This window comes from Mustela erminea, chromosome 5, assembly GCF_009829155.1.
Source record: "Mustela erminea isolate mMusErm1 chromosome 5, mMusErm1.Pri, whole genome shotgun sequence".
Classification (NCBI taxonomy): domain Eukaryota; kingdom Metazoa; phylum Chordata; class Mammalia; order Carnivora; family Mustelidae; genus Mustela; species Mustela erminea.
This window is the reverse complement of record NC_045618.1, coordinates 113,444,962-113,472,841: the sequence shown is the minus strand read 5'-3', so window position 1 is coordinate 113,472,841 and position 27,880 is coordinate 113,444,962. Positions and strand designations below refer to the sequence as shown.

The 27,880-nt window shown below is 35.6% G+C and overlaps 1 protein-coding gene across 13 annotated transcripts in view; it reads right to left on the bottom strand.

Annotated features, from left to right (window-relative positions):
• The window catches only part of GPHN (gephyrin), a 641,293-nt gene that overhangs the window by 393,596 nt on the left and 219,817 nt on the right, over nucleotides 1-27,880 (bottom strand). The gene's annotated exons all lie outside the window — the stretch shown is intronic.

Genomic DNA, 27,880 nt, shown 5'->3' with positions numbered 1-27,880 from the left:
AAGTTGACAAAACACTAAATGAACTGAAGAATTCAACAGAGAAAGTATCAAAAATAGATTAGACTTTTGGAGAAAAGAAGAAAGAATAAGCAATGTGGAGGACAGGACATAGGAAATCACCAAGTTAAATGAGTAAAAAGAAAAAAAAAAGACAAGGAGTGAAGGAATCCCATTGAAATAATGGGATATAATGAAAAGAAAAAATATTTGCATTATGGGAATTCCAGAAAAAGACAATGACAAAGGGACAGGATGCATATTTAAAGAAATATTGATGAAAAACTTCCAAAAACTTGGAGAGAAATACACATACAGGTTCATGAGATTAGAGGATCCCAAATGGGTTGAATCCAAATAGGGCAACAATGAGACACATTATAATCAAATTGTGTAAAGTCAAAGACCAAAAATAGATTTTTAAGAGCAGCAAGGAAAATAAGAGAAGTTACATACAGTGGGACTGTCAAAAACTATCAGTGAATTTCTCAACAAAAACTTTGCAAGCCAGGACAGAATGAAATGACATGTTCAAAATATTGAAAGAAAGTAACTATCAACCAAGAATTACATACCCAGCAAAGCTGTCCTTCAGAAACAAAAAAAGGATAAAGACTTTCAAACAAACAGGAGCTGAGGGAGTTAATTAGACTTGACTCAATAAACTTGACTCAAAAGAAATACTCAAGGGAGCTCTTTGAGTGGAAGTGAAAGAACTATACTTAACATTATAAAAACAGCAAGGTAGTGTAAATCTCATGAGGAATGGTAAATATATAGTCATGGATTCTATAAAATGATAATAACAGTGTTGAATAACTCATCTATAACTCTAGTTTAAAAGTAAATATAAAAATGACCATTAATACAATAACCTGTTATTAGTTATAAAATGCACATATACACACACAAATAAATTGTAATAGTAATAATTTAAAATATGAGAGAGAGAAGAGGTAAAAGTGTAGTGTAGAAATTCTATTGACGCTAAGTAGTTATAAGTTTAAAATAGAGTGTTACAAGTTATCTTATTTAGGCTTCATGGTCCCAAGATATAATACTGTAGTGATTACATAAAAGATTGTAATAAAGAAGTAAAAAATAGTGAATACCAAAAGATATGAAAACATAAAAAGAGACAGTAAGAAAGAAACAAGGAGCAAAATCATCTACCAAACAACTGGAAAATAGTGTTTTGGTTTTTTTTTGAAAATAGTTTTAAAAATGGCAATAGTAAGTCCTTACCAATAAGTGATTTTTTTTTAATTTTTATTTTTAATTGAAGTATAGTTTACATACATATATATATTAATTTCAGGTATATAACATAGTAATTTGATAATTATATGCATTACAAAATGTTAACACAAGTCTATAAATCATCTGAAGCCATAGAAAGTTATTATAATAAAATTGATTATATTTGCTATGTTGCAAATTTCATCCGCATGACTTATTTATTGGATAACTGGAAATCTGTACCTTTTAAACCCCTTTCCCTGTCTACTGGTCCTCCCAGCCCCCTCACTTGTCAACACCAATTTGTTCTCTGTATTATGATTCCATTTCAGTTTTCTTGTTTGAATGTTTTCATTTTTTCACATTCCAGATAGAAGTAAAATCATGGTATCTTTCTCTTATTTACTTCACTTAGTATTATTCTAGATCCCAATGTTGTCACAGATGCCAGATGTCCATTTTTTATGGTTGAGTAATAAAATACTCCATTGTAAATGTAAGCCACAAATTTTTTATCTGCTAATTTGGACACACAGGTTGCTTCCACATTTTGGCTATTATAAATAATGCTGCAATAAAAATTGAGGAGTGCATATAGCTTTCTGAATTAATGTTTCATTTGTTTAGGATAAATAACCAACAGTGAAATTACTGAAATAGCATGATATATCTGTTTTTAGTTTCTTGAGGAGCCTGCACATACTGTTTTCCATAGTGGCTGCACCTAGTTACATTCCCATCAATAGTGCAGCAACTGTCCCATGTTCTCTATACCCTCACCAACAATTATCATTTTTTGTCTTCTTTAATACTACCCATTCTGACTGGTATGGGGTGCTATCTCATTGTGTTTTTGATTTGCACTTCCCTGATGATTAGTGATGTTGAGCTATTTTTTTGTGTTTATTGACCAACTGTATGTCTTCTTTGCAAAATATGTCTATTTAGGTCCTCTGCCCATTTTTGAATTGGATTGGTTGGTTTCTTAGTGTTGCGTTGTATGACTTCTTCATGTATTTTAGATATTAACTGATAACCAAATAGATCATTCGCAAATATCTTCTCCCATTCACTAGGTTACCTTTTTGTTTCACTGATGGTTTCTTTTACTGTACAAACACTTTTTGGCTTGATGTAGACCCATTGTTTTTTTTTTTAATTTTTTATTTTTTTATTAACATATAATGTATTATTAGCCCCAGGGGTACAGGTCTGTGGATCGCCAGATTTACACACTTCATAGCACATACCCTCCCCAATGTCCATACCCCCACCATCCTCTCCCTACCACCCTCCCCCTGGCAACCCTCAGTTTGTTTTGTGAGATTAAGAGTCTCTTATGGTTTGTCTCCCTCCCAATCCCCTGTTGTTTCATTCATTCTTTTTCTACCCCCAAACACCCCATGTTGCCTCTCAACTTCCTCATATCAGGGAGATCATATGATAATTGTCTTTCTCTGCCAATGGCTTATTTTTGATTCTGTATTCCTGGCCTGCAGATACACATCCAGGAAAAAAAAAAATGGCTAAGGTGGATGAACAAGAGATTTTTGTGTTTTCTTTGAGTTTTATGGTTTTAAGTCTCAACTTCGGGCCTTTGGGCAATTTTCTTAATAGTAACTTCTCTTAAGATTTTCTATTTCTACCAACAGTGTAAGAGGATTCCCCTTTCTTACACTGTTGGTGGGAATGCAAGTTGGTGCAGCCTCTTTGGAGAACAGTGTGGAGATTCCTCAAGAAATTAAAAATAGAACTTCCCTATGTCCCTGCAATTGCACTCCTGGGTATTTACCCCAAAGATACAGATGTAGTGAAAAGAAGGGCCATCTGTACCCCAATGTTTATAGCAGCAATGGCCATGGTCGCCAAACTGTGGAAAGAACCAAGATGCCCTTCAACGGATGAATGGATAAGGAAGATGTGGTCCATATACACTATGGAGTATTATGCCTCCATCAGAAAGGATGAATACCCAACTTTTGTAGCAACATGGACGGGACTGGAAGAGATTATGCTGAGTGAAATAAGTCAAGCAGAGAGAGTCAATTATCATATGGTTTCACTCATTTGTGGAGCATAACGAATAGCATGGAGGACATGGGGAGTTAGAGAGGAGAAGGGAGTTGGAGGAAATTGGAAGGGGAGGTGAACTATGAGAGACTACGGACTCTGAAAAACAATCTGAGGGGTTTGAAGTGGTGGGGGGGTGGGAGGTTGGGGTACCAGGTGGTGGGTATTATAGAGGGCACAGATTGCATGGAGCACTGGGTCTGGTGAAAAAATAATGAATACTGTTATGCTGAAAATAAATAAAAAATAAATTTAAAAAATTAAAAAAAAAAAGATTTTCTATTTCTTCCTGATTCAGTCTGGGAAGATTGTATATTTCTTAGAATTTACCCATTTCTTCTAGATTATCTGATTTACTTACATATAATTTTTAGAGTAGTCTTTTATAATACTTTGTATTACTCTGGTCTTGGATGTAACTATTCCTCTCTTTCATTTCTGATATAACTGAGTTCTCTATTTTTCTTAATTAGTCTGGCTAGAGGCTTATCAATTTTATTTATCTTTTCAAATAATTGGCTCTTGGTTTCATTGATCTTATCTGTTGTACTACTCTCTATTTCTGCTCTAATATTTATTATTTCCTTCCTTCCTATCCTTCCTTCTACTAAATTTTGGTTTTGTTCTTCTATTTCTAGTTCCTTTAGGTCTAAGACTAGATTATTAATTTGAAAAGTTTTCTTATTTCTTGCTATAAGCCTATAGCGCCACAAACTTCCCTTTAAGAACTGCATTTGCTGCAATCCAAAGATTTTGAACTATTGTGTTTCCACTGTCATTTGCCTCTGGGTATTTTCAACTTTCCTCTTTGATTTCTTTGTTGACCCACTAGCTGTTTACTAGCATGTTGTTAGCTTCCATTAGTAGGTGTTGTTCCAGTTTTGTCCCTTGCACTTAATTTTTAGTTTCATAGTGTTGTTATGGTTAGAAAAGATGCTTCATATGATTTCAATCTTCTCAACTTTGTGAGACATTTTTACAATCTGATATTTGATCTATCCAAGAAAATGTTTATATGCACTTGATAAGCATATATATGCTGCCGTTGCGGGGTGGAATATTCTGTATATGTCTGTTATGTCCATGTGGTCTAAAGAGCCTTTCAAAGACACTATTTACTTATTATCTGTCTGGATAATCTACCCACTGATGTTAAGTGGGATGGTTAAAGTGTCCTACTACTATTGTATTACTGTCAATTTCTTCCTTAATATGTGTTAATATTCACTTTATATATTCAAGTGCAGCTATGTTGGATGCATCAATTATAACAATTTTTATATCCTCTTGTTGGATATTATGCATTGCCTTTTTTGTCTTTTATTACAGTTTTTGTTTTAAAATAATTTTTGTCTGTGTAAGTATTTCTATCCTAGTTTTGTTTTCACTTCCATTTTCATTGAATATCTTTTTCCTTCCCTTGATATTCCAGTTGGTACTTGTCTTCAGGTCTGAAGATGAGTATTTTGCAGGCAGCATATACATGCATCTCATTTTTTTTAACAATTCAGTCACAATTTGTCTTTATTTTTTTTCAGACTTTTAAGGTTTTATGTAAATTCTAGTTATAATTTAACATAAAGTTTTACGTTCATTTCAAGTGTAGAATCCAGTAATTCATCACTTACATACAACACCAGTGCTTATCACAAGTGCTCTCCTTAATACCCATCACACATTTAACCAATCCCCCTGCCCACCTTCCCTCCAGTAACCTATATTTTGTTCTCTACAGTTAAGAATCTGTATCCTGGTTTGCCTCTCTCCTTTTTAAAAAATCCTATATCCATGTTTTGTTTCTTAAAGATGGGATCAGACAAACCATAAGAGACTTTTAATCTCAGGGAACAAATGAGGGTTGCTGGGGTATGGAAGGGTAGGGATAGTGTGGCTGGGCTATGGACATTGGGGAGGGTATGTGCTATGGTGAGTGCTGTGAAATGTGTAAGCCTGATGGTTCACAGACCTGTACCCTTGGGGCAAATAATACATTATATGTTAATTAAAAAAATTTTCATTTGAGTAAAACCATATAGTATTTTTCTTTCTCTAACTGATTTAGTTCACTTAGCATAATACATTCTAGCTCCATTGACATCACTGAAAATGATCACTTAAAAAGACTTCATTCTTTTTAAAACCTATCATTCTTTTCTACAAATACATATATACATGTGTGTATGTGTGTGTGTGTGTGCCTGTACAGAGAGAAAAAGAAGAAGTGGTATATTAGTCGATGTCCTTCATCAGTTGATGGACATTTGGGCTCATTCCATAATATGGCTATTGTTGAAAATGCTGCTATAAACATCGGGGTGGATGGATCACTTTAAATCAGTATTTTTTATCCTTTGGGTAAATACCTAGTAGTGCAATTGATGGATTGTAATTTTGTGAGGTACCTCCACATGTTTTCCAGGCTACATCAGTTTGCATTCCTAACAAAACTGCAGGAGGCTTCCCCTTCATATTCTCACCAACACCTATTGTTTCCTATTTTAATTTTAGCCATTCTGACAGATATAAGGTGATATCCTATTTTAGTTTTGATTTCCATTTCCCTGATGATGAGTGATGTCAAGTATTTTTTTCATGTGTGTTAGCCATCTATACATCTTCTTTGGAAAAATGTCTATTCATATCTTCTGCCCATCTCTTAACTGGATTATTTGTTTTTCAGGTATTGAATTTTATAAGTTCTTTATATATTTTGGATACTAACCCTTTAACAGATATATCATTCACAAATATCTTCTCCTATTCAGTAGGTTACCTATTAGTTTTATTGTTTCCTTTGCTGTGCTGAAGCTTTTTTATCTTGATGAAGTCCTAACAGTTTATTTTTGCTTTTATTTCACTTGCCTTAGGAGACATATCTAGAAAAAACTGCTATGGCTGATATCAAAGAGATGACTGCATTCTCTTCTAGGATTTTATGTCTTCAAGTCTCATATTTACATCTTTTATACATTTTGAACTTAATTTTGTGTATAGTGTAAGAAAATAGTCCAGTTTCATTCTTTTCCACGTTGTTGTCCAGTTTAACCAATGTCACTTGTTGAAGAGACTGTCTTCTTCCCATTGGATATTCCTTCCTGCTTTGTCAAAGATTAGTTGATCATATACTTGTGGGGGTTCATTTCAGGGTCTCCTATTCTGTTCTACTGGTCTATGTGTATGTTTTTGTACCAATACCATACTGTCTTGAACACTACAACTTTGAAATATAACTTGAAATCTGGAACTGTGCTGCTTCCAGGTTTACATTTCTTTTTCAAGGTTGTTTTGGCTTTTATGATTCCATATATATTTTAGAATTGTTTGTCCTATGTCTGTGAAAAATGCCAGTGGTATCTTGATAGGGATTGGATTAAATGTACAGATTGTTCTGGGAAATATAGGCATTTTAATAATATTTGTTCTTTCAACCCATGAACATGGAATACTTTTCTCTTTCTTGGTGTCATCTTCAAATTCTTTCATCAGTGTTTTATAGTTTTCAGAGTACAGATCTTTTGGCTCTTTGGTCAGGTTTATCCCTAAATATCTAGTTGTTTTTGTTAGAATTGTAAATGGGATGGATTCCTTGATATTGTTTTTTTTCCTGCAGCTTCATTATTGGTGAAGAGAAATGCAACAGATTTCTGTATGTATCTTGCAAATTTACTGAATTTATCAGTTCTAGAAAAATTCTCGTGGAATATTTTGGGCTTTCTATATATAGTATTATGTCATTTGCAAATAGTGAAAGTTTTACTTCTCCCTTGCCAATCAGGAAAACTTTTATTTCTTTTTGTTTTCTGATTCTAGTAGTATGTTAAATAACAGGGGTGGGAGTGGAATCCTATTCTTATTCCTGACCATAGCAGAAAAACTCTTAGATTTTCCCCCACTGAAGATGATATTAATGGTGGGTTTTCATAGATAGTCTTTATGATGTTGAGATATGCACCCTCGATCCCTACTTTGTTGACAGTTTTCATCCATGAATGGATGTTATACCTTTTCAAATCCTTTTTCTGCTTCTATTGAGAGGATCATATTGTTGTTATCCTTTATTAATATATGAATCATGACCAATTTGCAAATACTGAATCACTCTTGCAGCCCATGAATGAATGCCACTTGATCATGGTGAATGATTCTTTTAATGTACTGATGGATTCAATTTGCTAATATTTTGTTGAGTATGCTTGCATCCATGTTTATCAGGGATACTAGACTGTAGTTCTCTTTTTTAGTGGAGTCTTTGTCTGGATTTGTAATCAGGATAATACTGGCCTCATAAAATGAGTTTGGAAGTTTTCCTTCCATTTCTATCTTTTGGGATAGTTTGAAAAAAAGAGGTATTAACTCTTTTTTAAATGTTTGATAGAAGTCCCCTGTGAAGCCATTACGCCCAGGACTTTTGCTTGTTGGGAGATTTTTTATTACGACTTCAATTTCTTTGCTGCTTATGGGTCTCTTCAAGTTTTCTATTTATTCCTGTTTCCATTTTGGTATTTTATGTTTCTAGGAATTCATTCATTTCTTCCAAACTGCCCAATTTCTTGGCATACAATTTTTCATAATATTCTCTTATATTTCTGTAGTGTTGGATGTTATTTCTCCTAATTCATGACTTTATTTGGATCATTTCTCTTTTTTCTTTTTGATAATTCTGGATAGGGTTTTGTCAATTTATTAATTTTTTTCAAAAAACCAGTTCCTTGCTTCATCGAATTGTTTTGGGGTTTGTTTCTACATCATTTATTTCTGTTCTAATCTTTATCATTTCCCTTCTTTTGCTGGCGTTAGTTTTTCCTCTTCTTTTCTAGCTTCATCAGTTGTAAGGTTAGGTTGTTTATTTGCTATATACTTCCCTCTTATGACCACTTTTGCTGCATCCCAAAGGTTTTGGGCCATTATGTTTCCATTTTCATTTTTTTCTATGTATTTTTTTTTTTAATTTCTTCTTTAATTTCCTGGTTGACCCTTTCATTCTTTTGTAACATGAAAATGTCAGTTACGTCCATCTGGTCCCATATGTCATTTAAAGCCATTGTTTCCTTGTTGATTTCTTCCATAGATGAGCTATCCATTGATGTACATGGAGTGTTTAAAGTTCCCTACTATTATTGTATTATTATCAATGAGTTCCTTTATGTTTGTTACTAATTGTTTTATATATTTGGGTGCTCCCACGTTGGGGACATAAACATTTATAATATTAGATCTCCTTTTGGTTAGTCTCCTTTATTATCATATAGTGCCCTATTTCATCTCCTGTTAAAGTCTTTGGTTTAAAATCTAGTTTGTCTGATATAATCAATGGGTACTCTGAAACTCCTCTCTCTCTCTCTTTCTCTCTCTCTCTCTCCCTCTCTCTCTTTTTTTTTTTTTTTTTTTTTTGCCTGATAAATGTTTCTCCATCCCCTCACTTTCATTCCTCAGGTGTTTTTAGGCCTAAAATTAGTCTCCTGTAGGCAGTATATAGATGAGTCTTGCTTTTTTGTCCATTCTGATGCCTTAAGTCTTTTGATTAGAGCATTTAGTCAATTTATATTCAAAGTAATTATCAATAGATATGTGATTAATGCCATTTTATTACTTGTTTTGCTGTTGTTTCTTGAGGTTTTTGTTCCTTTCTAGTCTTTGTAACTTTTGGTCTTTCCTTCCCACTTAAAAGAGTGGTCTTTAACATTTCTTGCAGGGCTGGTGTAGTGGTTATGAATTCCTTAGCTTTTATTAGTCCGGGAAATTCTCACTCCCATCCTAAATGATAGCATTGCTGAAGGGAGTATTCTTGGCTGCAGATTTTCCCATTCAGCATGTTGAATATATCATGCCACTCTCTTCCAGTTTGCCAAGTTTCTGTGGATAGATCTGCTGCTAACCTTACTGATCTTCCCTTGGAAGTTAGGGACTTCTTTTGTCCTGCTGCTTTTAGGACTTTTTCTTTATCACTGTATTTTGCAAATTTAATTACAATATATCTTGGTGTTGGCCTGCTGCTGTTGATTTTGATGGAACTTCTCTCTGCCTCCTTGATTTGGAGGTCTGTTTTCTTCCCCAGATTATGGACATTTCCAGCTATAATTTCCTCAAATGAAACATCTGCACTATTTTTCTCTTCTTCTTCCTCTGGGACTCCTATAGTATAAATGTTATTATGTCTGCTGTGTCCCTGAGTTTCCTAAATCTGCTTTTGTGATGCAAAATTTTTCTTTCTCTCTTTCGTTCAGCTCCATTACTTTCCACACTTCTATCTTCTGTACACCCTTGGGGTCATTACATCCAGTTGGTTTCATATCTCAGTTATTGTATTATTCCTTTCAGCCCGATTTTTTTAAGCACTTTTATCTCTGCAGTAAGGATCTCCCTGATGTCTTCCACACTTTTCTCAAGCCCAGCTAGTATCCTTATATTGCTTTAAATTCTGTATCAGGCATATTACTTATATCTGTTTCAATTAGATCCCTGAAGTTGATTTTTTCTTATTCTTTCTTTAGTAATGAATTCCTCCATCTTGGCACTTTGTCTATGTCTCTGTCTTTTTCTCTGTGTTTGGAAAACCTGCTCTATTTCCTGCTCCTAAGAGTAAAGACTTTACGAAGAAGAGGTCATAGAGACCCCAGGGCCTGGCGCTTCAGGAAGTGTCTCTGCTATATGCTGTGTGTAGTCTGCTGGTGTATGGCCACTTTCTTTTTCAGGTTAGTCATCTGCAGAGTTTCTCCTTGCCTATAGTGGGGAGTATATGGACCTCGACCAGTGTGTGGTGGCCAGGTGCGCCCTGGTCTGCTTGCTAAAAGAGACCTAATGCTATTTCCACTATAACGGAAGCTATTCAGAACTCTATGATTAGTAGATGCAGTATGTAAGATTTGTACTGGTCTTCAGGGGGGAGGAGTTCGTGGTGTTTAGGCATACTTGGCCCAAAAAAGCAATACCAACACAGGGCAGGGTGGCTGGACTTGCGGTAAGCAGGTTAGGAAGCCAGTGTTGGTGCTGTGCTGTTTACTGAATTTGGTTATGCTGAGGGGTGGGGTGGGAAATGGTGCCAGGCTGCTCCTTCCCTCTATTCTCAGGGAAGCACACTCAGAGGAGTGAATTATTTCACCTCATGTGTCACAGACGTTTATCAGATCACTAATTTCACACTGTGTATCTGTGGGTTGCTTTCCTGCCTGGAGTAGCACAGTGTACCTTGGGCTCCAACCCTAGCCAGGCCTGCTTATTTTTCAAATTCCAAACTTCAGGGACCTGTTGTGGTGGGACTTACGCTGGTTATCTGGAAAAGGATCTCACCAAACTGGGACTGATGCAAGTTTGACCCAGAAGAGGCAATCATACCAGAAAATGGGGGTGTGGGATTTGGAACCATCAGGCTAAACAGCCAAGGTCCCAGTTTGCTGCCCTAAGCAGAAGTCTCTGCACCTATGCTGAGGGGCAAGGAAGGAAAATGATGCCTGCTGGCTCTTTTGTCCCCAGAGTGTCAATGCCACCTCTCATAAAGGCACTCCAAAGTGTATGAACAGTCTCTCCCAGGGTCTCGTAAGTGATCCTCAGATCATGCAGTCTGCCCCAGTGCTTCCAAAAACAGAGCAGTGTCCTTGGGTCTCCATCTCAGCCACACCCATGGAACTCGAATTCCAGGACTTGCGCCCTGTTAGTTGAAAAACTTTATGGAATTCAGCCCTTCTCATTTTCCCAGAAAATGGCTTTGGGGAAATATTCTCCTAATGCATATCCCTGAGCACTCCATGCTTTTCTTCACCTTTCTCCAAGTCCAGGGCTCTCTTTCCTCTGCAGCACTCATGATCCATTTCTTGCCTGAACCATGTCTCCGCATTTCTACCTTCCTTAAGTAGCTACTTCTCTCCTTCTCGTTAGGCAGTTTGTTTTATCAGCACTCACTTGGTTTCTTAAGTATTCATAATGATTGGATAGTTATTTGTCCTAGCTGTATTCAAAGGATGAGGCAAGGCTAGGGACCTCCTACTATGTCACCATCTTAGCTTCCTCTCTCCAAGTCATATTACGCCTGTTGCCTTAACCATTCAGTCCATTTATATTTAATTACTAATAGTTATGTACTTACTGTTATTTTAAAATTGTTTTAGTAATTCTCTTTTCATTTCTTTTTCTTTTATTCTCACTCTTGTGATTTGATGACTTTATTTAATGCTAAGCTTAGATTTCTTTCTCTTTTAATGTATATATTAAATGTATGTAATTTTGGTTTGTGGTTACCATAAAGTTTATATGCAACATCCTATATATAGAGAACTCTATATGAAATTGATGTTCACTTAAGTTTGAACAAATTCTGAAAGCATTACATTGTTACCTGCCTCCACATATTATGTATATGACATCACATTTTACCTATTTTGTGTCTCTTAACTAATCTTTGTAAACATAATCGATTTTACTACTTTTGTCTTTTAACTTTCATTAGTCTTATAAATGATTGATCTATATTTATTATGTTTTCTTTTACCAGTACAATGTCTTCGTTTCATTATTTTCTTACTTTTAGTTATGGTTTTTTCTTTTCTACTTGAAGATGTCCCTTTTACATTTCTTATAATGCTGGTTTAGAGGAGATTAGCTCCTTTCAATTTTTTGTGTGTGGGTAACTCATCATTTTTCTTTTTTTACATTTAAATTCAATTAGCCAACATATACTGCATCACTAGTTTTTGATGTAGTGTTCAATGGCTCATTACTTGCATATAACACCCAGTGCTCATCACATCCTCTTTAATGCTCATCACCCATTACCCTCTCCCCCCACACACCTCCCTTTCCACAATCCCCAGTTTGTTTCCTGGAGTATCTCATGATTTGTCTCCCTATCTGATTTCTCCCAATTAAGTTTTCCCTTCCCTATGATGCCCTGCACTGTTCCACTATATGGTAATTGTCTTTCTCTGATTGTCTTATTTCACAAAGCATAACACCTTCCAGTTCCATCCATGTTGATGCAAATGGTAGTTATTCGTCCTTTCTCATGGCTAAGTAATATTCCATTGCATATATAAATCACATTCCTTTATCCAACATCTGTTGAAGGACATCTCAGCTCTTTCCACAGTTTGGCTATTGTGGACATTGCTGCTATGAACAATGGCTTCCATGTGCCCCTTCTTTTCACTACATCTGTATCTTTGGGGTAAATCCAGTAGTGTAATTGCTGGGTCATAGGGTAATTCTTTTTTAATTTCTTGAGGAACCTCCATACTGTTTTCCAGAGTGGCTGTACCAGCCTGCATTTCCACTAACAGTGTAAGGGGTTCCCCTTTCTCCACGTCCTCTCCAACATTTGTTGTTCCCTGTCTTTTTAATTTTTGCCATTCTAACTAGTGTAAGGTGGTTATCTCATTGTGGTTCTGATTTATATTTCCCTGGTGGTAAGTGATGTGGAGTATTTTTCATGTGTCTTTTGGTCATGCATGTGTCTTCTTTGGAGAAGTGTCTCTTCATGTCTCATGCCCATTTCTTGAGTGGATGAGTTTTATAAGTTCTTTACAGACCTTGGATACTAGCCCTTTATCTGTTATGTCATTTGAAAATACCTTCTCCCATTCCATAGGTTGCCTTTTAGTTTTGTTGACTGTTTCCTTTGCTGTGCAGAAGCTTTTTGTTTTGATGAAGTGCCAATAGTTCATTTTTGCTTTTGTTTCTCTTGCAAAGAGTTGCTGTGCCCGATGTCAAAGAGGTTGCTGCCTGTGTTCTCCTCTAGGATTTTGATAGATTCCTGTATCATCTTTCATCCATTTGAGTTTATCTTTGTGTATTGTGTAAGAGAATGGTCTAGTTTCATTCTTTTGCATGTGGCTATCCAATCTTCCCAGCAGCATTTATTGAACAGATTGTCTTTTTTTCCACTGGATATTCTTTCCTGCTTTGTTGAAGATTAGTTGACCATAGAGTTGGGAGAGGAGTTTCCTTATGTATGGAGGGGGAACATCAGAATAACATCAGACCTGTCCTCAGACAACTGGCAGGCCAGAAAGGGCTGGCAGCATATATTCAGGATACCAAATGAGAAGAACATGCAGCCAAGAATACTTTATCCAGCAGGGCTGTTGTCCAGAATAGAAGGAGAGATAAAGAGCTTCCAGGACAAACAGAAACTGAAAGAATATGTGATCACCAAGCCAGCCCTGCAAGAAATAGTAAAGGGGATACTGTAAACACGGAGAGACCCTAAGAGTAACATAGACCAGAAAGAAACAGAGACAATCTACAGAAACAAGGACTTTACAGATAAGACAATGGCACTAAATTTGTATCTTCCAATAGTTACTCTCAATGTGAATGGGCTAAATGATCCAACCAAAGACACAGGGTACCAGATTGGATAAAAACAAAACAATACAAAAGAAAACAAAACAAACAAGAACCATCCATATGCTCCCTATAAGACACTCATTTTAGACCTAAAAACATTTCCAGACTGAAGGTGATGAGGTGGAACACAATTTACCACACTAATGGACCTCAAAAGAAAGCTGGGGTAGTAATCCTCATATCAGACAAGTAAGATTTTAAACCAAAGACTGTAATAAGAGATGTAGAGGAACACTATGTCATACTTAACAGGGTCTATCCAACAAGAAGATCTAACAGCTATAAATATTTATGCCCCATACATGGGAGCAGCCAATTATATAAATGCATTAATAACCAAAGTAAAGAAACATATTGATAATAATACATTAATAGTGGGGACTTCAACACCCACTCACAGCAATGAGGATGTATGCAGAAGATCACCAAAGATACAAGGGCTTTGAAAGACACACTGGACCAGATGGACTTCACAGATACATATGGAACATTCCATCCTAATACAACAGAATATTCATTCTTCTCGAGTGTATACAGGACTTTCTCCAGAATAGATCACATACAGGGTCACAAATCAGGTTTCAACTGATACCAAAAGACTGAGATTATTGCCTGCATATTTTCAGACCAAATGCTTTGAAACTGGAACTCAATCACAAGAGGAAAATTGGAAAGAACTCAAAAACTTGGAGGTTAAAGAGCATCCTGCTAAGGAATGAATGAGTCAACAAGGAAATTAAAGAAGTACTTAAAAAAATTCATGGGAACGAATGAGAATGAAAACACATCAGTTCAAAACCTCTGGGATACAGCAAAGGCAGTCTTAAGAGGAAAGTACATAGCAATAAGAGCCTCTCTCAAAAAATTAGAAAAATCCCAAATACACACGCTAACCTTACGCCTGAAGAAGTAATAATGCCTAAATCCAGGAGAAGATAAATAATAAAGATTAGAGCAGAAATCAATGAAACAGAAATCAGAAGTTTTAAAACAGATCAATGAAACTAGAAGCTAGTTTTTTAAAAGAATTAACAAGATTGAAAACCTTTGGCCAGATATATTCATCTTTCCTTACATTCTGAATGGTAACCTAGCCAGGTAGAGTATTCTTGGTTGCAGATTTTTTTTCCTTATAGGACTTTGGATATATCAGTATTCTCTGCTGGTCTGCAAAGTTTCTGCTGAATTTATCTGACAGCCATATGTGGTTTCATTTGTATAACCTTGCTGTTTTTTAAGATTCTTTCTCTTTGACTTTTGATATTTTAATTAGTATGTGTCTTGGTGTGAACTTCCATGGATCTGGATGCCAGTTTTCTTCCCCAGATTAGGGAAGTTTTCAGCTATTATTTCTTCAAATGCATTTTTCATTCCTTTCTCTTTCTTTCGTTCTTCTGGGACCCCTATAATGTGTTATTAAGCTTGATTCTTTTTCAGAATTCCTTAACATAGCCTCAGGTAAAAAATAAAAACAAAAGAAAACAAATACCTTGTTTTCTTTTGCTGTTTAGCTTGGCTGCCTTTGCTACCCTGTCTTTCGCATTGCTGATCCATTCTTCTGAAACTTCTAATCTGCTGTTGTTCCTTAATGTGTATTTCTATTGCAGTTATTGTATTCTTCAATGATGGTTATTCTTTGTATTTTCCATCTCTTTGTTAAAATTCTGAGCTCATCCACTCTTCTCTATTGTCTTGGTGAGTATCTTTATGACCATCACTTTGAACTCTTTCTTAGATCAGGCATATTGCTTTTATCTATTGCATTTGGTTCTTTTTTCTGAGGTTTCATCTTGTTTTGTTTGGAACTTATTTTTCTGTGCTTCATTTTGTCTTACTCCCTGTGCTTGTTTCTATATATTAGATAGGTAAACTACATCTCCAGATCTTAAAGGTAGTGTCTTTATTTAGAAGTCATTCTGTGGTGCCCAATAGCAGGATAACCACTGGTCACCAAAACCAGGCACTCTAGGCATGTCCTCTATATGGGGTACACATGCCCTTCTGTTCTGACTGGGTTATGACTTTTGAGGATATGATGATGGACAGGGCGAGCTCCTAAAAGCGTCTAGCTGAGAGGACCAATTAAAGATGTTGCAGGCAGGTTGGTGGGTATACCTGGCTGAGAGATCCAATTATAGCTGTTGTGGGCCTTCTGGCAGGTGGGGTTTCCTTCTAGCATAGTTGGCTGAGAGGCCTGGCTATAGTTGTGGGCAATCCTGTGGGTGGGACTGGCTACTCCATTCCTGTGGCAGGAGTCACTTTGGAGGGGACACCAGTCTTGGTGGGGGCTGCCTGACAGGTGAGGCAAAACAGTAGTTGCTTTTTGGGGGTACACTGTTCTGAGGTTGAGTATGGTGGGAGCTGATTTGGAGGGGTATCTGCCAGGATGAGAGGGTTGAGTGCCATGGGTCTGCAAGTGAACACTAATGCACATGAACAGTGCTGCCAAGGTAAATGGAGACATCAAAACTGGCTCCTGGGACTCAGGTAGCTAGGTTAAAAGAAAGCAGGGAAAATGGCACCTCCTATCACTTTGATTCTTGAAGGAAGCTCCTACCCCTCTAACACATACACTAAAATTAATTAATCAGTCTTCTTCATGTATAACTAAGGTGTTTTCCAGATGCTGCCTCTGTGCTGAGTCTGAGACTGAATGATAGAGCACACTAGATCTTTAAGGGCAGAGACTCAGTTTCCAAAGCCCTCTGGCTCTCCTGGAGTTAAGCTCCACTGATTCTCAAAGCAACCAATGTTAAACCCTACTCATTCCAAACAGACATTCTAAAGACTCATCTTTCCGGCATAGGTCCCTACAGCCAGGCATGCCCGATGTGAGGACTGATCCCTTCACTTCATAGTGATAATTTCCACACCTGTAATATCCTTTTGCAGGTCACCATGACTAAGGCTTGATTCCCAACTGCATCGCTTGCACTTCCTAGCCTTACATTTTTTCTTTTCTTCTTCCTTTTTTTGCACTTCCTATTCTTTTTTTTTTAAGATTATTTTATTTATTTATTTGACAGATAGAGTCCACAAGTAGGCAGAGAGGCAGGCAGAGACAGAGAGAGGAGGAAGCAGGCTCCCTGCTGAGCAGAGCACCTGAACATGGGGCTGGATCCCAGGACCCTGGAATCATGACCTGAGCCGAAGGCAGAGGCTTTAACCCACTGAGCCACCCAGGCGCCCCGCACTTCCTATTCTTGATGTGGCCTTTATGTCTTTAGTGCTTGAAGATTTGTTTTGTCAGTCTTGAGGTTTTGCAGAGTGGGGAACACTATACATAGTTGTGTAGTCTTGATATGTCAAGAGAGGTGAGCTAAGGATTCTCTTACTCCACCATCTTTGTGAGATCCACTATCAGTATTTCTTGAAACACAATGGATTAAACTTTCCATTCAAAACATATAGGATGGCTGAATGGATTTAAAAAGCCCAAGGTCCAACAATATGCTCTCTACTAGAGACTCACTTTAACCATAAAGACTCACAGGGAGGCAGAGGGACTGAAAGTTCAAAGATGGGAAAAAAAAATTTTTAAGCAATTGATAACAACAATCACAAAACCCAGAGGTCATAATGCTTAGATAAAATAGACTTTAAACTAAAAAATTATAAAAATAAAAAGAAGCAAAGGTCATTTTATAATGATAAAGAGGTCAGTACATCAAGAAGCTAGAACTAAATATTTATATGCCCAACATTAGAGAACCTAAAAACATACAGCAAAAACTAGCAGAGTTAAAAGAAGAAATAAAAAGTAATACAATAATAGTTTGGGACTTAAAACCCATGCCAAACAATGGAGAGATTATACAGAAAGAGAATAAATAATCAGCAGCAGATTTGAACAACACTATAGACCAAACAGACCTAATGTAAAGAGAACGTTCCATCTAACAACTGCAGAAAACACATTTTTTTCACGTACACATAGAACATTTTCTAAGCTATACCAAATGTGAGGTCACAAAACTAAGTCATAACAAATTTTTAAAAGGTTGGTATCATACCAAATATAGTTGTTTTTTGTTTTTGTTTTTTTTTTTTTACTAGACATGTATTTTTTATTTGAATTAAAGTAGCTTTTTAAATTTTTTTAGTAGGAATTATATCATACAGGAAGTGCATATAACAGGTATGTAAAATTTTTTTTTTTTCCAGCATAACAGTATTCATTATTTTTGCACCACACCCCGTGCTCCATGCAATCCGTGCCCTCTATAATACCCACCACCTGGTACCCCAACCTCCCACCCCCCGTCCCTTCAAAACCCTCAGATTGTTTTTCAGAGTCCATAGTCTCTCATGGTTCACCTCCCCTTCCAATTTCCCCCAACTCCCTTCTCCACTCTAAGTCCCCATGTCCTCCATGCTATTTGTTATGCTCCACAAATAAGTGAAACCATATGATAATTGACTCTCTCTGCTTGACTTATTTCACTCAGCATAATCTCTTCCAGTCCCGTCCATGTTGCTACAAAAGTTGGGTATTCATCCTTTCTGATGGAGGCATAATACTCTATCCCCAGGGGTACAGGTCTGTGAATCACCAGGTTTACACACTTCACAGCACTCACCAAAGCACATACCCTCCCCAATGTCCATAATCCCACCCCCTTCTCCCATATAGTTGGTTTTTTTAAAAATTATTTATTTACTTGAAAGAGAGAGAGAGTGCAAGGGGGGAAGGGACCGAAGGAGAGAATATCCAAGCAGAGTCCCACTGAGTGCTGAGCCCAACCCAGGGCTCGATCTCACAAGCCATGAGTCCAAGACAAAAGCCAAATCCAAGAATCATATGCTTAGCCAACTGAGCCACCCAGGCATCCCCACCCCCCAGTACAGTTTTTGATAACAATAGCATGAAACTGGAAATGTAAGAACAGGAGGGCTGGAAAATTCATGAACATATGGAAATTAAACAACACACTCCTGGACAACCAATCAATAAAAGATGAAATTAAAGTGAAAGTAAAATAGATTCTTGAGATAAACAAAAATGAAAACATACAGAATTTATGGAATCCAGCAAATGCAATTCAAAAAGGAAGTTCATCTCAGAGATCAGAGCAGAAATAAATGAGCTAGGGAATAGAAGAACAATAAAAAAGATTAACGAAATTAAGAGTTGGTTGAAAATGTTAAATTGGCCAACCCTCATCTAGAATAACCAAAGAAATAGGAAAGGACCCAAATCAACAAATATAAAGGGAAAAAGATATTACAACTGATAACAAAAAAATTTAAAGGATCATAAGAGGTGACTATGAAGAACTATATGTAAACAAATTGGACAACCTAGAAGAAATGGAAAAATTCTTAAAAACATACAATTTAGTAAGACTGAAAGTGGAAGAGATAGGAAATCTGAATAGATTAATTTTAACATTAAATTAATTTTAACATCAGCATTATCTTGATATCAAAAACAAAAGGATACTAATTAAAAAGAAAACTATAAGTTAATATCCTTGAAAAACAGAGATACAAGATCCTTAATAAAACTCTAACAAACTGAAAAGAACAGCACATTAAAGGATCAGTCACCATGATCAACTAGGATTTATCCTTGTGTTGCAAAGATGTTCAACCCATGCAAATCAATCAATGTGATGTATCATATCAGTAAAATAATCATATGATCATCTCAATAAGCACAAAAAAACATTAGGCAAAAATTCTACATCCATCTGTGATTAAGTTCATAAGAAATTAGGCATATCTAAACATTAGGCATATCTCAACAAAATAAAGGCCCATATATGACAAGCCCACAGCAAACATCATAGTCAATGGTGAAAGGATGAAAGGTTTTCCTCCAAGATCAGGAACAAGACAAAGGTGTTTACTGTTCACCATCCTTATTCAATACAGTACTGGAAGTCCTAGCTGAAAAAGAGTCACTCACAAAAAAAGTAATACAAGGTATCAGAACTGGAAAAGAAGAGGTAACATTGCCTGTATTTGCAGATTACATGATTTTATATACAGAAAATCCCAAAGACTTAACTAGAAAGCTATTAGGTGTAATCAGTGAATTCAGTAAACTTGCAGGAAACAAAATTAAGATACACAAAGTAGTAGCGCTTTTATATACTAATGAAATTTCTGAAAAAGATGTCACAATAGCACAAAAATAATAATAAATTTTAGTAAGGCAGTGAAAGATGTATATGTTGAAAACTACAAGACATTGATGAAAGAATCAAAGAAGATACAAATAAGTGGAAAGGCATCCCATGTCCAGGATTGGAAAAATTAATATTGTTCAAATGTCAATACCACCAAAAGCCATCTATAGATTTAATGTAATCCCATCAAGATTCCAAGAGCATTTACTAAAGGGGAAAAAATACATCCCTAAAATTTATAAGGAACCACAAAAGACTCCCAATGGCTAAGGAATCCTGTGAAAGAAGAATCCAGCAGGAGGTAGCACACGTCCTGATTTTATATTATACTACACAAAGCTATACTGGCATGAAAACAGGCAAATAGACCAACAACACTGAGAACCCAGAAATAAACCCAAACATATCTAGTTAACTAATATTTGACTAGGGAACCAAGAATACTCAATGGAAAAAGATATTCTCATTAATAAATGGTGCTGCATCTCTGAATATTCACATGTTAAAAGAAGGAAATGACCCATATCTTACACATTCACAAAATCAACCTAAAATTGATTAAAGACTTAAATGTAAGCCCTGAATCCATAACAAAAGCTCCTTGATGGGCATTCCATAAGGACTTTTTTTTTAATGTGACACTTAAAGAACAAGCAGCACAATAAAAAATTAACAAGTAGGACTACATCTAATTAAAAAGCTTCTGCACACAAAAGAAAACTTTAACAAAGAGAAAATATAATCTACAGATTAGGAAAAACTATTTGCAAACCATATACCTGATAAAGGGTTAGTATCCAAAACATAAAAAGAATGCTCACAACTCCACAGCAAACAAACAAACAAAAAACCCACCACAAATAACCCCCCACAAATAAAAATGGGCAAAGAACATGAATAGGTATTTCTCAAAGAAGATTTACCCCAAAGATACAGATGTAGTGAAAAGAATGGCCATCTGTACCCCAATGTTCACAGCAGCAATGGCCACAGTCGCCAAACTGTAGAAAGAACCAAGATGGCCTTCAACAGACGAATGGATAAAGAAGATATGGTCCATATATACAATGGAGTATTATGCCTCCATCAGAAAGGATGAATACCCAACTTTTATATCAACATGGACAGGTATGGAAGAGATTATGCTGACTGAAATAAGTCAAGCAGAGAGTCAATTATCATATGGTTTCAGTTAATTGTGGAGCATCAGTGAAATAAGTCAAGCAGATAGAGTCAATTATCATATGGTTTCACTTACTTGAGGAGCATAATACGGAAGACATTGCGAAATGGAGAGGTGAAGTGAGTTGGGGAAAATTGGAGGGGGAGACAAACCATGAGAGACCGTGGACTCTGAGAAACAAACTGAGGGTTTTGGGGGGTGGTGAACCTGGTGGTGGGTATTATGGAGGGTGCACATTGCATGGAGCACTGAGTGGGGTGCATAAACAGTGAATTTTGGAACACTGAAAAAAATTAAATTTAAAAAATCCATTAAGAGTATATTAAAATGTTACAAAATTAAAAAAAAAAAAAGATATACCGGCAAACGCCAGTAGGTACATAGAAAGACGCTCAACATCAATAGTAAATACATGAATACAAATTAAAACTACAATGAGATACTGTCTCACATCTGTTAGAATGGCTATCACTAAAAAAACCAGAGATAATGCTGTGAAAATGGAGTAAAGGGAATCCTTGCACACTGTTGGTAAGATGGTAAACTGGTACAGCCACTATGGAAAACAGTATAGAGGATCCTCAAATAACTAAAAAGAGAACTATTATATAGTCCAACAAATCCACTTCCAGGAATATATCCAAAGGTAATAAAAAAGCACTAAATCAAAAAGATATCTTCACCCCATGTTCATAGCAGCATTATTTAAAAGAACCAAAACACAAAAACAACCTAACTGCCCACTGATGGATAGTTAAAGAAGTTGTGGGGAACATATACAATGGAGCATTTTTTCAGCCATTAAAAAAAAAAAAAAAAAGGGAAATCCTACCATTTTCTACAACATGGATGGACCTCAAGGGCATTATGCTAAATAAAGTAAGTTAGACAGAAAAAGACAAATACTGTGTGATCTCATTTATATGTGGAAATCTAAAAACAAAAAAGCAAATGTAAATGCAAAAAAAAACAACAACAAAAAAACCCACAACAAAACAAAACAAAACAAAAACACACAGGAAAAGAGATCTATATAACTTACAGTTACCAGAGGCGGGAAGTAGAAGGAGAGGGTAATGGAAACAAAGTGGTCAAAGGTGCAAACTTCCAGTTATAAAATAAATAAATGGGTACTAAGAATGTAATGTACAACATGATGACTATAACACTGCTATATGATATATAGAAAAGTTAAGAAAAATTAAATCCTAAGAGTTCTCATCACAAGGAGAACAATGTTTCCCCATTACTCTGATCTTTTCTTTTTATTGTATTTATATGAAAAGATGAATGCTATAGCTGAAACTTTTCTACTCATTTCACAATATATGCAAGTCAAACCAGCATTCTGTATGTCTTAAACATACACAATGATATATGTCAATTATTTCCTTTTTTTAAAAAAAAGATTTTATTTATTTATTTGACAGACAGAGATCACAAGTAGGCAGAGAGGCAGGCACGGGGTGGGGGGGAGCGCAGGCTCCCTGCTGAGCAGAGAGCCAGATGTGGGGCTCAATCCCAGGACCCTGGGATCATGACTTGAGCCGAAGGCAGAGGCTTTAACCCACTGAGCAACCCAGGTGCCCCCATGTCAATTATTTCTTAATAAAACTGGGAGGAAGGTGAAGAAACGGACATATATTAAACATGTTATATTATTATGAAGTGGACTAAAAGAGATCTGGGAACAACATCATGAATATCAAATTGATAATAACAAATCAGAAAAACAGAACTCTCAAACAGGTGAAATGGTTTAAGAAGTACAAACTTCCATTTATAAAATAAACAAGTTATAGAAATGAGAAGTATAGCAAAAGGGAAGATAGTCAATAATACTATAATAATGTTATATGGGGACAGATAGAAACTAACTTGTGGCAAGCAGTAAGTATAGAATTGTTGAATCACTTGTTGTATACCTGAAACAAATATAACTTTATATGTCAACTACAATAATAAAAATAAAACTGAGCAAATTCAACTTAAAACCATAAAAATCATAAATTTAACCTGATTTCAGTTTTCTTTCATCATGTAGAAAAATTAACTTGTTTTTTAAGGAAACATTTTTTATTTTTTGTAATAATATATTCCTATGGTAAAAAATTCCAAAGTTAGGAAAGGTATAGTGAAAATTCATTCTCCTTCCCCTGATAATACTAATGTTTCACACATGTCCCTCTCTGCATAAAAAAGCAACTGTATATATAAGTACACTCACATATACATATATACATCTTTTTATGTAAGTATACTCACTTCTGTATACTTTATTAGTCATTACAAGGTATACATATTCTTCCAAAGATGATCTTATATAATCAATATATCTAGTTCTTAGAGATTCTTTCAATTCAAATAAAATACACCGCTAAATTTTACTTTTTCATATCATATCCCTTTTGCCAAATTCTCCACAACATCACACACAATCACTCAACTAATTTATCTTAGTCCTACTTCATTTTTATCTCCTTTCACCCCATGTATTACTGCTGATTGCACTGGTTTTAAAGAAATAATAAAAAATTTATTATTATGAACACACAGATTTGTAGGAGAAGCAAGAAAATGATAAATTTAGGTAATTCAAAGGTGTTACTTTTTCATTAATTGCAGTATATTTCTATTCCTGCTTTGCAGAATTAATTTAGAAATACTGCTGCTCTGGGACACCTGGGTGGCTCAGTGGGTTAAAGCCTCTGCCATTGGCTCAGGTCATGATCCTGAGGTCCTGGGATCAAGCCCCACATTGGGCTCTCTGCTCAGCAGGGAGCCTGCTTCCCTTTCTCTCTCTCTGCCTGCCTCGTTGCCTGTCAAATAAATAAATAAATAAATAAAATCTTTTTAAAAAAAACAAAAACAAACAACAACAACAAAAAATACTGCTGTTCTGTTTTCTTTTTATGTGATTCAGATTTAAATGAACACAACCTATGGGGCACCTGAGTGGCTCAGTGGGTTAAGCCTCTGCTTTCAGATCAGGTCATGATCTCAGGGTCCTGGGATCGAGCCCCACATCGGGCTCTCTGCTCAGCCAGGAGCCTGGTTCCCTGCTCTCTCTCTCTGCCTACGCATGATCTCTGTCAAATAAATAAAATCTTAAAAAAAAAAAAAAATGAACACAACCTATATTTATGGAATTTTACGTTCATTATCAGAGATGACTACCTTTCTCAGCACATGCAAAATAATCAGAAGTATTCATTTACTTATTTGTATATCCTGATGATAATTACATGTATTAATTTTGCAACCATCCCTTAGTGAAGAACTGGGTATATGATAAAAGTTAATATAAGAGTCTAAGACATAGTAAAACAAATGGTTCAAGCCCAGGATCTGTCACTTGCAAATCTATGTGTCCTTACAGAAAATAATTTATTCTATCTAAACTCCACATTGATTGCTTATAAAACAGAAATAATACCATTATCTACCTCAAAGGATTCCTATGACAACAAATAATAAAAATGTGTGAAGGCATTTTGCAAACTTTAAATAAACCCTAAATAACTGTGAGCTGCTAAACATTTCCACGTCAATAAGAAATGAACATTCATATTACATACACACTAAATCCACAAGCTCTCTATAAGTATTTTTAAGTTACTTTGTAAGTTAAACATTCAAAATCATGAATATACTTTATGAGCAACTATTACTATAAGCCAGACAATGTGCTGTGACTGAGGATAAGAGGAGAAAATTAGACAATCTTTGTGCTCATACAATTTATGATAAAGGGAGGGGGATATTAGGCAAATAATTGTATAATTGATAATTAATAATAATTGTGGTAAATTGGTAGAGAAACTCTTGAAGGTCAAGACCTGAGGTAAGCTCTAGCATGTATTACTCTGTGCTTCTCTCGCTCATTTACCAGCCCAGATATTTTTTGGTGCCATTCTAGAAGGCTCCCTTTTATTCTTTTCCTTTTACCTGTGTTAGAGCCTAAAAGTATTTGAGTTAGTACCTTTATAACCCTGACTCACACTTAAAATATAAGGAAGAAAAGCATGTGATTTTTGTTGTTGTTGTTCATTTTTTGTTTTCAGAGAGAGCACAGGTACAAGTGGTGATGGGGAGTGGCAGAAGGAAAGGGAAAGAGAGACTCTTATGTAGACTCCATGCTGGGCATGAAGATACTGAGATCCATGATCCTGAGAGATCATGACCTGAGACAAAATCAAGAGTCGGATGTTTAACCAACTGAGCCACCCAGGTGCACCAGAAGAAAAGCATGTTACTTTGGGTAGAGATCATTTTATATCACTATATTGGTTGATAATGTTCATGGGTTATAGAAATACTTTATAAAAATATATGTGACTAAAAAATATGTGTGTGTGTGTGTGTGTGTGTGTGTGACTAAATGGTACAAGATGCAAGATTTCACAGAATCGTAAGTCATATAGAAAGAGATCTGAAAGGATCATCAGAAAATAACAGTAGACAAATAGCTCTATAAAGTCTACTACTCAAAGAGCAAAGAACACATGAGAATTTTGCCAGTAACTGGAGGGCACCTTAAAGAGCTTCTTAGAAAAATGTCTACTATTCCGGAGCCACTTGCTCACTGTTATAAGGCTTCAAGCACTGAGACATGCACTGAGACATGCTTGAAAAGTTGCCCAGAGCCAGATCAGTGTTGAAAGCTTAGATCAGCAGCAAATTTCATTTAAATCCCATGTTATGCAGTTATACTGTGACAGATTAATATTAAGCGAATGTAGTCAGTAATACCAAGCTAATCACTACATTTAATCCCTACTAGGAAATATCATTGAGATTTTAAAATTATCCTACTTGCATGAAACTCTCCCTGATATTCTATACCTTTATAACTTCATATTCTTAGAAATTGAGGTCACAAAGCAACAGCATTAAGTTTTGCACAAAATCAGAGATGATTTCTAATTTCCATTAAAGTTGAAAGACTCCAAAATTACCAACTACATATTTTTACTTGAGCTATAGTAACAAACCTGTTATGTAAGTATAGGCGTTCTTCATACAGCACTGTAGATCAATATACTGCCAAATACAGTGAAATATTTCCTTATATTCACTCTTAATGTATTTTAAATGCTTCCCCCCAAAATGTAAGAAAACAAATATAAAAGCACCCACTTAGGTTTTATAGTTTATTTTTAGTAAAGGGTACAATGCCACAGCTACACCTGAGACATAATGAAAATTTCTCTAAATATGGGAGCCATCAAAGGTAAAAAATGTATTTTAGTTTTTTTATATGAAGGAAATAAGTTAGTATAATTTTTTATGGGAACAAAGTGAGATTCAGTAAAACAAAATAACTGTGCTCATTTAGTTCTTTAAAAATTTTATGGGTTAGTAGTAGAAAATAAGATCTTATTTATATTATTATATTATATTATTTATATTACTTTAAAAAAACATAAAATTTAAGACCATATTTTAAAAGACCTATCTCACATATTCTTGTGTTAAGTTATACATACTAGTCAATGCAGAGAGAAGTGCTTTTAGCACAATTTTAAGTTATCAGTTTTAAATTAATCCCTTACTAATATCACATTCTGTATCTTATAGAACAGTCTGAGAAATTCCAGTGAAAACTATCAACCATATATTATACTAAACATATTTAGAATTCTCATCACCATCTCATTCTATGTTAAACAATAAGTTAGAAAAGGCAGACCAGTCAATTTCCTAAAAACTATACCTTATAGTATAGTTATATCTTATATCTATACTTATATCTGATGCTTTTATCTTAGCATCAGACTATCTTAAAGGTTTCAATTGTGCTTGTATTAATTAAAGGTATGAAATAGATTTCATATTCAAATTCAGTACGGGCAGAAGAGTTTAACAAAGGTATAAACTAGGGGCGCCTGGGTGGCTCAGTGGGTTAAAGCTTCTGCCTTCGGCTCAGGTCATGATCCCAGGGTCCTGGGATTAAGCCCCACATCGGGCTCTCTGCTCAGCAAGGAGCCTGCTTCCTCCTCTCTCTCTCTCTCTCTGCCTGCCTCTCTGCCTACTTGTGATCTCTAGCTGTCAAATAAATAAATAAATAAATAAATAAATAAATAAAAATCTTTAAAAAAAAAAAAAGGTGTAAACTAGGCTTAGGGAAACCACCAAGGGATAGGATATTACCACGCAGCTAGCAATGATGGTGAACCATTACACTCAGGACTAAAGAGGTAAGGGGAAGAAGCAGTAATGACAGTGCAGCTGTATAGATATAGGGAAGGGTTTCCACAAAGAAGCCCCTGCAAATCTGGCATGGAGTAAGCTACAAGAAAGAGATTTTTAATTTTAGACTAAGACCCCATTCCTAGTTCTCAGCTACCAACTACCAACCAAATGCTCTCATTTTCCAAAAGAAAGACAAAAGTTTCACCTTAATAATGGAAGCTACAGTTGTAATTCATCTGTTCCATAAATATATTTTACAAATATATTCCATGAATTTTCTTTTTTTAAAGATTTTATTTATTTATTTGAGAGAGACAGAGCACAAGGGTTGGGGAAGGGTAAAGGGAGAGGGAGAAGCAGATTCTTCCCTGAGCAGGAAGCACGATGCAGGACCCCATCCCAGGACCCCAAGATCATGACCTGAACCAAAGACAGATGTTTAACCCACTAAGCCATCCAGGGGCCCCTCCATGAATTTTCTTCAATTCACTTACTCCTAAAAATAGAAATAGATTAGACTAAGAAAATTATTCTAGATCAAGAGAAAAGGGGAAAAAAGGAAGTCAAACTGTCATGAATATATGAGTTACAAGTAAGAGGAAAAACAACTCTGGTTATAAATGATGCTATTATTCTGGCCATACATTTTAAAACTACAGTTTACTGATTACTATCTTTTATATATAGTTATTAACATTCTCTATTATGACATTAAAGTTTCTAA